The sequence below is a fragment of the Corapipo altera genome, unplaced genomic scaffold (genome assembly GCF_003945725.1).
Source record: "Corapipo altera isolate COAL_440 unplaced genomic scaffold, ASM394572v1 61286, whole genome shotgun sequence".
Classification (NCBI taxonomy): domain Eukaryota; kingdom Metazoa; phylum Chordata; class Aves; order Passeriformes; family Pipridae; genus Corapipo; species Corapipo altera.
In genome coordinates, this window is record NW_020884907.1 from 8,205,741 (window position 1) to 8,221,129 (window position 15,389).

At 36.7% G+C, this 15,389-nt stretch overlaps 2 long non-coding RNA genes across 2 annotated transcripts; one reads left to right on the top strand and one right to left on the bottom strand.

Moving 5' to 3' along the window:
- Positions 1 to 286: 286 nt before the first annotated feature.
- Positions 287 to 13,326, bottom strand: LOC113951570. The gene is made up of 3 exons (XR_003529202.1): positions 13,315 to 13,326; positions 949 to 955; positions 287 to 357 (listed from the first exon to the last, which is right to left on the bottom strand). It is a non-coding gene; the product is annotated as an uncharacterized LOC113951570 (long non-coding RNA).
- On the top strand, positions 4,335 to 12,664 carry LOC113951568. Its single transcript, XR_003529201.1, has 3 exons — positions 4,335 to 4,467; positions 8,888 to 8,978; positions 12,571 to 12,664. It is a non-coding gene; the product is annotated as an uncharacterized LOC113951568 (long non-coding RNA).
- Positions 13,327 to 15,389: the final 2,063 nt, after the last annotated feature.

Here is a 15,389-nt window from a genome sequence, read left to right on the forward strand (position 1 = left end):
AATAACAATATGACACTTGGGAACACCAGCAGGAGCATAAGGTTTTAAGGTACTCATTTATTATTAATTGAGAAGATTATTGAGGGGAAGGTGGTGTAGAATTCAACTGCAGAGTTAAATCCACTAAGAAAAGTTTGGAATCTTGTACCTAAGCTTGGATTTGGAATCCATAAAGCTATGTAACTGTAGTAGGGACAAAATATTAGTGTAGATTAGTTATAAATATGTTTATTTGTTCCATGTGCTCATTCATAAGATCATAGAATCAGCCGGGTTGGAAACGATGTCTGAGACCATCAAGTCCAACCCTTGATCCACTACCACCATGGTCACTACACCATGGCACTAAATGCCACACTGTGATCCAATTCGATAGTTCCTTGTGAAACAAGTTAAAATGTATAGTAGTAGCAATATTGTGGTTTTTTGTCTTCAGAAATACTGTGTTTGTTTGCCTTTGGAAACTTTTAAGCAGAGGTTCAGAAAACAATGGAATATTTCCAGTATCCAGCTGTGAACAACTTTGCAGCAATGACAATCTGGAGTTCAGAATGGAGGATTTCTTACTTTCTAAAGCTGCTGTTTTCTCATTTTGCTTGGTCTGTGGATAATTAAATGTGTGTATGTATTAAAATATATTTAAAAGTAAAGGCTTCTTATTGTTGTGGTTCTCAGATGTTTGAAAGAGATCAGGAAATCTTTTATGCTGTCTTGATAATTTCATGTTCATCAGATAAAAGACAAAAAACCAATATGTAGAATTCAGATCTAAGTTTTGTGTTCCTGCTGGCCACAGGAATTTTAATATAATTCTTAAATTAAAACTTACCATTCAGCCAGAATGTAAATATATAAATAAATTAATAATTTCTACTTAGCTATTTCAATTCAATAGATCATGAAGGATGCCAAATCATCATCAGAATTACACATGATTGCACTAGTGACTCCACTCCTTCAGGAATGGGTTTTAAAAGCATACACCACCTGTCATTGCACAAAAGTATGAGATATTCATGAAAGAAGTTATTTGGAAAATCAGTTTTAGGATGACATTTCCATTTGTGAAAAATTCAGCCTCCAAGTTTTCATCTCCCTTTCATACTTTTGAACTGCATTTTAGAGTTATGTTATTCGAGTCTTATACAGAGAGGCAACACTACACTTTAATAAAGGAGGCTGAAACTAATCTGTTAATACATTAGGCTACAGAATGACAGAACTCATCTGAGGATGTTATAAAACAATTAGTTCACAATTAGTAACGATTAATTGGTGGGTGTTGACTGTATTTCACTTCTTTCTGGATGCAAAGTATCACTGAGCAGGTTGCCATCTTCTCATATTCTCTTTGCAAATACTTGACTCTTTGCTTTTTTTAAAATATTTCTTCATCTGAGGCTCAATATTATAAAGCAGGTGCTGTTTAGTTGGAAGCAATCACATGTACCACATCTTGGTTTTTTGCTTCCTGCCTTATACTAATGCTATCTAATAGCTTCTGGAAGAAAAGAAGTATTGCACTACTAAATAGAAAAATCTTTTTTCTGTAACCTTTATGTTGCTAATATCTAGCCTTTCAGACTCGAGGAACAAATCCAGCAGAAGGGGTTTAAAGTAAAAAGTAGGAGCAAGCACTGGGTCTGGCTATTTTATTATTGTAACAATATTTATACTCCAGGCATGTAGGCGCTGGTGTTCTGTTGCTGGATTTGGAGCTAGAACATTACACTGGAATGGTAGACCTCCCAAAAGTCCAGTTTTGCTTTCATCTGTGTTCTGGCTGGAGACTGCATTCATAAAACTGAGTCAGTGAAACTTTCACACTGTCAGTGAAAGTAACAAGTGGAATAACCCACTGTTTGGTACTCCAAATTTTGCCTGCTGCTTCTCTAATTTGACCATGAAGTTTAACTTTCTTTAATGAATGTTAATTGAAATCCAAATGATATATTTATGGTACATTTTTTTTCTCTCTAAGTTTAGATTGGAATCCACAGCAGCCTCAGAAAATGTGCAAATAAAAACACACAACATCAGATGCTGAAGAGGGAAAGCAAAATATCCTGTTTATCATGTGCCTGCAATCACTGCTGAGTGATGTATAGTAATTACAAGATTTTTTTTTTTTTTTAATTGGCAGGCTTCTGAGACTGCAAGGAAAATTGGTGACAAGATGATGGATTGGTTTCACCATATTGGCTTGTTGATCCAACAAACCTTAAGTGAGTATTGGCATTTGTCATTCAGCTTTGGACCCCTACAGACTCCTGCTGCTGATTAGTCAAATACTTCACCTCCTTGTAATTATTGTTTCAACAGCAGAAGCTGCAAGAGATTCTCAAGGGAACAAACTTTTATAGCATAGCTGCAAAGAAGTGCTACTTAGTGCCAGTCAAGTGAGAAGAAGTAAGCACATGGGAAAAGGGAAGAAATCAATGGCAGCATCTGAGCAACTTAACCCTTTGGCCCTTGCATGTTAATAGATTATTTATACATCGCTTTCCCAGAAGGAGGAAATGAGAATGACTACCATTTTCTTTTTATCAACTGCAAATCACAAATTGGAAAAATGTTTTCTTGTATTTTTGTTTTCTCGTATTTTTGTCTTCTCTTAAAATGTTGTGAGGAGGGCTAGGACAACCTCTCATCATTTGTGCTTATTTCCTAGTCTTTATTCTAGAGAGTTTTCTTATCAGCTACAGGCAGTCTGCTTTATGGAGGTTAAAGGAAACTTAATCAGGTAAAGAAGGTTAAATGGAAGTATCTTTTTTGTGATTGGAAAAAATAGATAACAAAAAAACTTGCATGCACTGAATTGCACTAGGTCCTTCCACAAATGGTATTCACTGTCAAAAAAGGAGTATTCCATGGCTACAGCTGAGATTGTACAGGAATATGGCATGAATGCAATGTAGCAGGATTTGGAACATTTGTGACAGAGCAGCTGAGGTGTCCAAAAAAGAACTGGAAAAAATTCAAGGTCCATGTGACCTGTAAGGTGTGGAGGGGAGAAGTGTGTGAGGTTTTGTTACATGTGAGAATATTTGTTGTTGATATGAGGCGGATTGCTTGATATTTTGCCGAGAGCTCTCCCAATAATACAAATTCTTAAGCCATTCAAAACTTTGCAGAAATAGAAAGCAAAGCTGGAAATCCTTTTATGTGAGGGGAGCTGCATTAGACAGAGAAAAAAAAGAAACAAAAAATTTCAGAGTAAAGCACATCCTGTGTATATCACAAAATGGAGAAGATTTCCTTCATCTCCAAACCAGTTGCACATGACATTTATGTAAGAGTACTGGGAAGCATCATCTATCCAGTTAGATTAGACTTCAAAGGGTGGTTGTATTAAAGAGGAAGGTTCACCAGAAATTGTTGTGAAACTAGCATGAATTTCAATATAAAACAAGTAAATTAAATTTTGGATGTAAGAAAACTTACAGCTATGCACGAAATGACCTGAAGGGTTTCAGTAAATGACAGGCAGAACATTATTTTGTAAAAATCTTCCTCTTAGAAGACATAAACAAAAAAATGAGGTCTTGTAATAACTGCATTATTACGGAAGTCTCATCGGAGCCACTGTACTTAAAGTGTCAAAGAGTCTAGAGTAGTCTAACAAACCAGTAGAGTTCTAGAAAACATGACTGACAGAAACACAGTAAACAAATTGGGATTTTTTTTTTCCTAGAGGAAAAAATAGAGGAGTTACAAGCTGAACATAAGCCAGCAGTGTGCCCAGATGGCCAAGACGACCAATGGCATCCTGACCTGGATCAGGAACAGTGTGGCCAACAGGACCAGGGAAGTGATTCTTCTGCTATGCTCAGCACTGGTGAGGCCACATCTTGAGCGCTGTGTCCAGTTCTGGACCCCTCAGTTCAGGAAGGATATCGAGGGACAGGAGCAGGTTCAAAGAAGAGCAACAAGGCTGGTGAAGGAACTTAAACACAAGTCCTATGAGGAGAGGCTGAGGGAGCTGGAGTTGTTTAGCCTGGAGAAGAGGAGGCTCAGGGGAGACCTCATCACTCTCTGCAACTCCCTGAGAGGAGGTTGTAGCCAGGTGGGTGTTGGTCTCTTCTCCCAGGCAACCAGCAGTAGGACAAGAGGGCATGGCTTTAAGCTCTACCAGGGGAGGTTTAGGTTAGATATTAGGAAGAAATTCTTTCCAGAGAGGGTAATCAGGCTTTGGAATGGGCTAACCAGGTAAGGTGGTGGATTCTTTGTTACTGGAGGTTTTTAAGATGAGAATGGATGTGGCACTTAGTGCCATGATCTGGTAACCACGGCGCTGTTGGATCAAGGATTGGACTTGATGACCTCAGAGGTCCTTTCTAACCCAGCCGATTTTACGATTCTAGGGGAACAGTCATAGGAACATTACCAAGGTGGGCATAAAATGAAAGCAGAAAAATTAGATACTGTGAACAAAGAAGCATCGGGACATAATTGGGTCTTCATCAGGTAAAGTGTTATTGAACAAGGATAGAGGGAACAAACTGACCTTGACTTACAAGAAAGTGGCAGATAGATGATCTGAGGTGACTCTAGGCCTGGCTTTGCTGTTCTCTTAAGAAAGAGGAAATTGTCTTAATTAAGATGTTTTGAATGCAGGACTCAAACGTATACTAAGTTAAGTTTCCTGATGACACTAAATTGGGAAAAGCTGTTGACTCCCTTGAAGGCAGAAGGGCCTCGACAAATTAGAGGACTGGACAATCACCAACCATACAAAATTCAACAAGGGAAAGTGCTGGATTCTGCATCTGGGACAGGGAAACCCTATATGTATGGACAGACTGGGGAATGAGACACTGAAGTAGCCCTGTGGAAGGGGGCCTGGCAGTACTGGTCAATGAAAAGTTGAATCTGAGTCAGCAGTGCCCTGGCAGTCAGGAGGGCCAACCCTGTCCTGGGGGCATCAGGCAAAGCATCGCCAGCTGATCAAGGGAGGGGATTGTCCAGCTCTGCTCTGACCTGGGGTGACCTCACCTTGACTATTGTGTGCAGTTTTGGGTGCCACAATATAAGAAAGATATCAAACTATTGGAGAGTGTCCAAAGGAGGGCAACGAAGATGTTGAAGGGCCTTGAGGGGAAGCTGCATGAGGAGCAGCTGAGGGCACTTTGTCTGTTCAGCCTGGAGAAGAGGAAACAGAGGGGAGACCTCATTGCAGTTACAACTTCCTCATGAGGGGAAGAACAAGGACAGACATGGATCTCTGTGATGGCCAGTGATAGGATCTGAGAGAATGGCCTGAAATTGTGTCAGGGACGTTTAGGTTAGAAAGAAGTTCTTCATCCAGAGGATGGTTGGGCCCTGTAACAGACTCCCCTGGGAAGTCGTCACAGCACCAAGCCTGACAGAGTTCTAGAAGAGTTTGGACAATGCTCTCAGGCACGTGGTGTGACTCCCTGGAGTTGGTCCTGAGCATGACCAGGAGTTGGAGTTGATGATCGTTGTGGGATATTCTGTGATTCTATGTCTCCACTTTCAGCAATGGTGCAGAGAAAAAAAAGACATCTGCTGTGACATTTCCTTATCTGCATGATTGATATGGTTTCTGCTACACTCAGTAATCTTAATAAAATACAGTTATTATTCACATATTCCATATGCATACAATTTAATTGTAGGATTAAAATTAAATCTAACAGTATAATGAAGTATGGCCTTTGAAAAGAATGTGATTAAAAGACCTAACTAGAAGGTATTTAATAAAGATATTTCTTCAAGAATACAAAATTTAGACATTTAAACTTTCACAGCAACAAAACTTCCTTTCTCCTTTCCAGCACCCTACCATTTCCCCAGAAACTTTCCCTTCCCCAGCTTGACTTCTTTGCCTTTTTCTTCTTTTTCTTTTATTTTTTGTTTGTTTTTTTTTTTTGCTTCTTTGTTTCCTGGTAATACTTCTGGATGTCTTCAGGCTCTACAGTTTTCTGCCTAAAAATTGACAGCATTTTTGTCCACATCACTCTGCCTTTTTTGGTTACCCTGGCTTTGGGAATGTTTGGTATTCTTGCTGATATCTCCTTAACAGACTGTTCTCTCTGTGACAACGTGGGAAATGATGAAAATTTAGAAGATTTCTATTTGGATTGGATGATAAAGGAATGCAAGCATTAAAAAAACAAACTAAAGGTAATATTTTTTGTTTCAATTTCTACTGTCTGTTTTTCCTCCCTTATTATCTGAGAAGTTCCTTTTTGTTTTGTTTTTTTTACTTTTCCTGCCCCTCTGGATCTCAGTTATTTTCAACAGTGTAGCTAAAGAAGAGGTGACAGATGGAAGACAAAAAATATAGTGAAATTTTATTCTTTTTCAAAAATGACCCCTATGTTGGTAATCAAATAACTTTAGGAGAGCCTGATTAGCAAATTCTTCCACTCCAAATGCATAAATATGTGCACAAGCACACATTCTTCAAGGTAGTTTTCTCTGTGTCAAAGTAAAAACATTATTATTATTATTATTATTATTATTATTATTACTTTTTTTTTTTTTTTTAACTGGCACAGGTCCTTTACATTCCCCAAAGTTCTTTCTCAGTCTAGGCCATGTGTTGTTGCTGAACATCCAGGAAGGATAGAGTCAGGTTTTTTCCCCAGGACCTAATTGTGCTATCAGCTAATTTTTACACATGCCACTGCACAAATCTTCCTATTCTCAGGAAATTGCCTCCAGAAAGGATCTGTGGTTGTGTCAGCCACCTGAGGTATTGAGAAGTGTTGCACAAACCCAGAAAGAAATCCATGTTAGAAACACACCCTTTCTTTAACACATAAATCTGTACATGCCCAGGCAACATGAAAATAGTCTTTACAGATGAGACTCTTGAGTAAGCAATTATTACTATTTGCCTAGGAAATACCTTATTTGTGAATAGTGCATTATACCTATTACAACAGGTATGTAAGAAGATGGTAGGGAATTAAATTTGTGACATGCAGGTTCATTTGGACCCTGCATTTGTCATGAACATATGTACAGGGCAATGGAGATTTTCAAAAGAAACACCAAAGTTTAAGTGCAACTTTTTCATACCTGTCTGTTCCTCCACATTATTTCATAAAGATAAATCATATTAAACTCTCACTAAACTATTTCTGAACCATACCATGCAGCAGTAGCTAACTTAATAGCTGACACCTTGAGTGAGACTTTCTGTCTCTGTTTTCTCCTGTTCTTGGAAGCTAGACTAAAGCTATCAAAAATGACCAAATATTTGACATATACAAATGCTAAAAGTATGTTGTAATCCAGTCTTCTTTTAGCAGAAGTGGAATGAGTTCTTTTCATTATTTGTCAGGGAGAGAATCTGCACATAGGTAACATATATAAACTCAACATTTAAAAAACAGATAAATAACTCCCCACTCCCACCCCTCTCTGCACCCAAACCTCCATCAGATGAGTGAAGATAGTGGCTGTCTGAATCAAAACTCACTGAAGAGCAAAGTGTTGGATGAGCAGTAACACTCTACAGTATGCCTTCTGGATATGAGCAGAATCCACATAAAATTATCCACAATTACAATGTGTGGGGCCAGTTATACAAAAAATCATATACATCATATACAAAGATTTTAAGAAGTTCATGTTCATTTTTTGTGATTGAAAGAATTGCTGAATTGTACACTAAGAATCTGATGGCTTGGAAAAGTTAATAAGAGAATCCCAGTAAATAAGAGATCTAAAATACATATTAAATCAGACCTTAGTAAAATTCTCACATTTTTTCTCATTAGATCTATTTCAAATTTTTTCTTTAAGATGGAGAAGTTAATTACAATCATGTAGACACCTGGTTTGAAGCTAGAAATTCTTTCTATTCTAATTGAAGTTAGAATTTCTCTTTGTGTCCATCAGCTGTGCAATGGTAAAATATGCTTTGTACTATCCTTCTTTAAGAATCAAAGTATATTGTGTTGAGAAAAGTGAGAGTAGAAGAACTTTTCTTATTGTTGTGAACAATTTTAGTAATGTTTCCTGTTTTAAAAAAAATATTTAAAGAAGGTATACTAATGCAGTATAAAATGCTCATGCTTGTTAAGACTAAAACAGAGAAGAATTCAAGTTTTGGAACAAAAATGGAAGAAAGGAAGGAAGAAAGAATTGGAAAGAGAAGAAGAAAAGGAGGGAGGGAGGGAGGAAGGAAGGAAAGAGGAAAGAAGGAAAGAAGGAAGGAAGGAAAATTAGGAAAGAGAAGAAGGAAAGAAGGGAGGGAGGGAGAGAGGGAGGAAGGAAGGAAAGAAGGAGGGAAAGAAGGAAGGAAGGAAGGAAAGATATATGTTCATCTTTTAAAAAAAAGTATGACTTTTTTTGGTGGTGGGTTTTGTTCATTTGTTTGAAAATATTTTTATTTGTTGATGATCTTGATTTGAGCTTGTAGAAGGGGATCATGATATCTAAGATGTGGTTTAGGGAGATAAACTGGAGCTGTCAGGGACACTCCTGCAATGAAAAGGCTAAATAGAAAGTGAAAAAAAGGCTGCTTTGTGTCTAGTAATGCCTTCTCTGACACAGCAAACCCAGAGAGCAAGAGGAAGTGGATGCCCTCTCCTGGGACAGACCAACCATACACAATGATTGTTTACCATGAAGAGAGGGTGTGCAAAGCAGATACAGCTGCTGGAGCACTCCTGTGCAATACAGGCTCAGTGATCTAGAAAGGGTTGCATTATCATTAGTATGCTAATGGTGTGTGCTGTGTTTAGAATTGATCTTACCAATTACTTTGACTAATATGGAAAAGGGAGGAGATTCCTGGGCCCTGCAGCTTTTGTTGGCAACATTGTTGTCCAGAAAATTGGATTCGTTACCTGGTGTGCAACAAACCAGTAATTACACACTTGAGAAAGACATTGATTATTTATTTCAGATTTACTCAGGCCTGGGTGCTCAGTGATTTTCCACAAATCACGTGAGGCAACAGGACTTTCCACACCATTGTTTAAACTCAGAATTTCAGGGTTAATACCTTTCCAAGTACACTCTCTATTATTATTGGTTAGTAGTTTCCATACAAGCTTTGTAATCACAGCTAACTTCTATACATGCCAAAGGGAAGGGTCTTCACCTTATCAGGGGTCTCTTTGACCTGTAGGTGTGATCTTTAGTATTATAATGAAGATAGTTCAGCTAAAGGATGCATAGATCTTAAGATGTCTGCCAAGTTAACAATGTATACACAGACGTACAACATCATCTTGATTTATTACGTTTACTAATTCCAGGATGTCCTTGACTAAGGGATGCTAACTGTTTATTCCCCCGGTTAAGTGTTCTTTCTCAATGACTAGGGAGGTCTTAGTCAACCAGCTTAAAATAGATTTAAAAATCTCATTCGAAGACAATATTCCACACTTTGCAACAACATGTTGCATTATTATTACTCATCGACTCGTGTTTTGCTAGTAACCCTAGAACCTTGGGAGAGAAAACCCAGTATCCACACCTGCCTTATTCAAAATAAAAAAAATCTAATAACTTCAAAAGGAAACAAAAAAGTACAGCTTGGGAAAGTAAAAGAAAAAGTAAACTAAAAGCCAAGAAAAACTTAAACTGAAGAATCTGAGTGAAAAATAAAGTACATTCACAGAAGGCATTGTTTAAGGTTATGTGGTCAAGAAAGATTTGTTCATATAAAATATTTGAAATCTTGAGGGGTTTTAATTTGAAAAGAAATTAACAGAATGAATTGGGTGACAGGCATAAAAGAAAACATGACTTTTAGACCAAAAATTGATTAGTCAAGCTATTTCATTTGGATTGGCACAAGGTTAAAAACATGAAAATAGAATAATGAGACAGAGATACGGATTTAGGAATAAGAAACAGGTTATGTAGGCAGTACATTGACCTGTGACTTAAGAGCTCAAAAGAGTAAGCTGGTAGAGATGAGATCCTAGTCAATGCCTTTAGAAGTCAGTAAGAGTCCTTCCACTCATGTCAGTGAGAATTAAATCCAGCTCTCAAACAAAATGAAAAAGAAAACAAAACTGAAAAAATACATATCAAGTAAAAAAGAAGGTAGGCAAGACAAAACAGAGCAGATGGTGTTTCAAGTACATAACGCACTAGTAAACAGGCAGGTCTTTGCATTTGACAGACACTATTATGTCAAATTATATGCTTAAATGATAAATGATGGATTATTTTCTTGATAAGAATAATCTCTGTAGTCTCTAGTAATTTGAGACAGTTTCTATTAACACTAGTTAGACACACAAGGGTCTATCTGACAAACTAAGTAGTCACATAGAATCATAAAATTGTATGTTAAGAGGTTGAAATGGACCTTAAAGACCATGTAGTCCCAACCCATCCTCTGCCATTGGCAGCAACACCTCCCACTAGACCAAGTTGCCCAAGGCCTCATCCAACCTGACTTTGAACACTGCCAGGATTGGGGCATCCACAAGCTCTCTGGACAACCTATTACAGTGTCTAAACCACCCCTATAGTGAAAAATTGCTTCCTAACATATCTATCTTAAATTTTCTCTCTTTCCATTTGTACCCATCATTCCTTGTCTTATTTAATTTTTTTAGCTTTCAATCTAATTGCTGTACAAACATTTTTTCCTTTTTTTTTTTATATTATATGTTTTAAAATTAAGCACAGACCTAAATATAATTACAGGTTAATTATCTGATTTCCAATTTTAAATCACATTTCACCTGTATCCTCTTATCAATATTTTTTAATGAATGACCACTCTAAATTAAAGGTATTTTCTGCAGAACTGTATATTGCCATTATAAAATAACAAAGAAAAAAAAAACCTATGAAAGTTGTTGTTGTTATAATGCATACCTTGGGACATAACTTATTCTGGACATTAATCACACCAGCCACATGACATGCTAGTTATTTTAAAGTGTTGCCAGCACACCGCTAATTCTAAGCTGCCTACAAATCAAATTTTTGTCCAGACTATAGCTGTTGATTCCGTCATGTTTAAATATAGTACAAAAATAAGAACTAAGCACTGTGGTACACTTCCTTCCAAAACCAATAATAAATTCCTGTAGTCTGTGACTTCACTTAGTGAGCAAGAAGGATGACACTCTTAGTATTTCAATGATTCATTTAAAATACTGTATAAAAAGACATATTTCACAGAAGCTAATGCATTGCTGTGGCCCACTGTGTTAACTGGTGCTTCACAAAAGCAGATAGGTTCAGACATCTATGTGGCAAAAGTTGCAAAATTGAGACCAGAAAGCAAGACAAAACAAGACAAAAAAGAGTCAGAACTTACTGATGTCAGAGGTTTCTATGGTTTCTAGACCATAGAAAGCTAAATATTCTCTAAAGTAAAAGAGAATTTGCTGTTACTTGGGAACTGGAAACTGGATTATTAAATATGTTCTTTATTTTCAGCCATAGTGTTATCTATGAAAGAAACATTAGCTCATTCCTCTTAAGAACATTTAAGTATCTTTTACATTCACATAATCAGATTATAAATTTTATCTTTTCTTGTATTATTTAAGCTGACTGGTGCTTTAGTTTATTTTACCTTTTTAATAAATACAAGACCTGCTACTGCAATTTAAGGTTTTGAGATTAAAAATGAGAAATGAAGTTAGCTATGACGAAGTTAACTAGTTTGTGCTGCATTACATTTTGCATATTTTGTGGATATGTGTGAATCACAGAATCGTTAGGGTTGGAAGAGACCTCTGGAGATCATCTAGTCCAATCCCTCTGCCAAGGCAGGGCCATCTAGAGTAGGTTTTGAATGTCTCCAGAAAGGGAAACTCCATGACCTCCCTGGGCAGCTTGTTCCAGTGCTCTACCACCTTCAGTGTAAAGAAGTTCTTCCTCATGTTCAGGTAGAACTTCTTGTGGTTTAGTTTATGGCCATTGCTCCTCATCCTGGCACTGGGCACCACTGAAAGGAATCCTCTTGACACCTACCTCTGAGACATTTTTATGCATTAATGAGGTTCCTTCTCAGTCTTCTATTCTCTAGACTGCACAGGCCCAGCTTTCTGATATTAGAATATCCCACAGAATATTAAACTGTGGTAGGGGAGTATCTACATTTAAACTAGGACCACATTTTGCTATATGACCAAATTGTGGTTGCCAAATTTACCTTCCAGAGTCAAAGTCAATTGGTGTTGGATTATCACAAAAGCAAAATAATTTCCTCCATTTTTCTTAGCTTTGCAACAGCAAAAATAGAAGGGTAGTCAAAATAAATGAAGAAAATATATTCTGAAACAAAATTAAGTATGCCATTTATGTTTTAAAAGCTTCTAATTTTTTTTAATAGTAACTGTGCCTCTGGTCATGTGACTCTTCAGATCTCCAAATGGAGTAATTTACACTTGCAAATCTACATGCAGCTTGGCAGTATTTATATTTGGTCTATTTTACGTGTTTATGTCTCTAATTTTACGAAGGTTTTCATTCATTAAAATACATAAATAAGAACTGCATTCATATTAAGCTATATTGAAAATTATCAGAAAGAAGATAAAGGCATGAAAATACTGACTCAGGAAGTTATGAGTTTGTGATGAAAAGAATTTTTTTTGTTTCCCACAGAGTAGAGCTACTGATCAGCCTGCTAGCACCACAGTGGAGAGCTACCCATCCTGACCCAGCTCAGACACTCACTACACATATATTTAGATGAATACTCAGTTTTCTTCCAGCACATTGCGGTCTGGAAAATCACTATTTTTCAGTGAAAAAAAAAATCTGATACTGTTCCTTCCAAAAACTGTCTTTTTTTCTTCAGCAGCTGTGCATCAATATCAATAGCATTTCATGATGTTTTTTACTACAAAAATGAAAATTCAATGCCCTCTCCCACTGTTTTGGGTACTGCAGATCTGGATGTAAACCAAGAGATGGTCAAAGTGTATGAGAGAGATTGACGTTGACTTGTTGCATTTTATTCACAAGTATGATAGTTATCTCCACTTTTGAATTATAAGTGCCTTCTATTTCTTCACTGATAGACCGTGTAAAATAATGACTTAGAAATAACTTTTAACACACAAAGTACCTGGGAATACCAAATTGGAATTTTATTCTTGTTATTAACTCCTAGATGAACTCTTATCTCCATGTACTTAACATATACTTATTGTCTAAGGTTATGGGTTACAGAGCATTCCACACGTAGACCGCATGGTCAGTTGTTCAAATTTTGCCTGATCAGAATCATCCATTGTTGTTTAGTGATTGCATGAGACTCAAGGGACATGAATACAAACAGAAATCCAAGACTAAATCTGGCATTTTTGTGTTCGCATTGTTATCATCTGTAAAGTCCAGAGCCACTTATCTTAAAAATTATGTCTTTGTTCATAACAGTTTGCAATTTTAAATACCTCATATGAATCAAAACAGCAGAGACCAGCTATTGCAAAAGTGCAATAGCAATATAATCTAGATCTGATGAATAAAACCCAAAACTATAATTCTTCTGTAGAGAGCAACCGCAAAACTAGGATACAGAGCTAGGGAAATTGTAACAGAGAACAGAAACAAGCCAAGTGCTAGAGAAACAGTTAATGCAATCCATACAAGGTAACACTATGAAAATCTCAAAGAGCTTGTGTTGTTTAAGCCTCTTCTCCTCCGTTTTTGGATGTACTATAACGTCACAGACCTAAGAGATAAGGTTTACTAGTAAAAGGTTTAGTTCATCTGCAGGAAGTAAGCATCAAAGATATTTGCTCTTCCCAGACTGATTTTATTATGTAATTGTTATGTTACCTTTTCAGTCCAGAAAGGCATGAAAGGAAAACTCTGGATTTCAGGTTTTGTAAAGAACTTTGGAACAACCATGTGACATGATCCTACAGAACTCATTATTATAAGCGGCTGGAGAAACTTTTTATTTGTTCTTTAGTATAGCTTTATTTTTAAACACTATCATACTGCTTTTGAAAGCACATTTCAACCCTGAATGAAGATGAGTGTACAGACTGCATTTTATCATCCTTTCTATACTCAAATACACACAATTTCTACTTAGAAAGCTCATGACACAATATGTCAAGCTCGAGTGGCAATGAGAGACTTTTCTTTTAGTCACTCACTCTGCTCAGCTGTTGTTTCTCTCTTCCAAATACCTTATTTTTATGCCAGAGAACTCTTGTCAGTAGTGCTCATTTTGCTGCCACTTTTGCTTTGTGGCTTCAGATCAGAAGAGATTCTTCAGAATCTGTCATTAGAAGAAACAAACCAACAGCAAATCCCATCTTTCTCTGTGTGTACTAAAAATATTACACAAAATAATAAAACCAGCAAATATTGAAGAGCTGAAGGAATAGTAAAGGTGCAGGAGCTTTCAGGGAAATCCTTGCTGTGCTTGCTTCTAAAATGACAGATTGCTAATGATTCAGTACAAGACCATGATTATTAAAATAAAAATTATCTTCTCAGTTATGAAACTTATTTAATAGCAAAGGGATTAAAAGAAAGGAAAATTATTATCAAGAAAAACTACAAAGATGACCAAAGCATAACTCAGGCTTTAGCAACATCAGACTAACAATCAGCTACTTATTCTGATTGTTTCCCTTCAGGTGAGAGGGATGCATTTGGTCAGTGGTGTATGTTTCTCTGCTCCACGGAATATTAAAAAACTCCTTTTGTGATTATTGAAATAAGTATCTGCAGTTGACTGGATTACACTATACACCCTGAATTTCTCCTGCTCCCCACCCTTCTGGTACCTTGTTTCTGTTCTTTGCTTTTTATCAATTTGTGCACCAAATCCATTTATACCCCATTGGGTTTTGTTTGAGTTTTTTTTTCTGTTTCCCTCTTTTCAAAATCTACCTTTTCTAATGTCAACTTTTTGTTTCACATGTGGGCATTTAGTTTTGAATTTCCACAGACTATTTCTATTTTGAGGTACAATTCTTGCAGATTCCAAAGTCTGCCCAAACCTAAATTGCTATATGTGATTAGACAGAACTTTACAAAAAGGAAAACTACTGCATCTTCCAAACATCCTTGCCCATTCACATAGTCTGTTCTTGGCAATGCATTGATCTCATATATCCATTACTGACATTCAGAGTTGCTTCCCTCAGAAGTACACCTGAGTGGCTCTGATTTAAAACACTTGATGTGACTGAAGGTCTTGAAAGAAACTTGCATTTCCCAGACCATCATCCTCACTTTCAGGAAGAAGATTTTCACATAACTCTTGGGCATTTTTGTGCATACCAGCTGATACTCAATAACCCTCTCTGGTTTTGCTTAAATGATACATAAGAGCAAAAGTTTTAATTTCTCTCACTTATTCTATAAAAAGAGACCATATGGTAAGGATAAGTAAAATAAAGAATATTCATCTGTTCAATCCTTACACACAGAGCACGTATATCTGGAAAACTGCT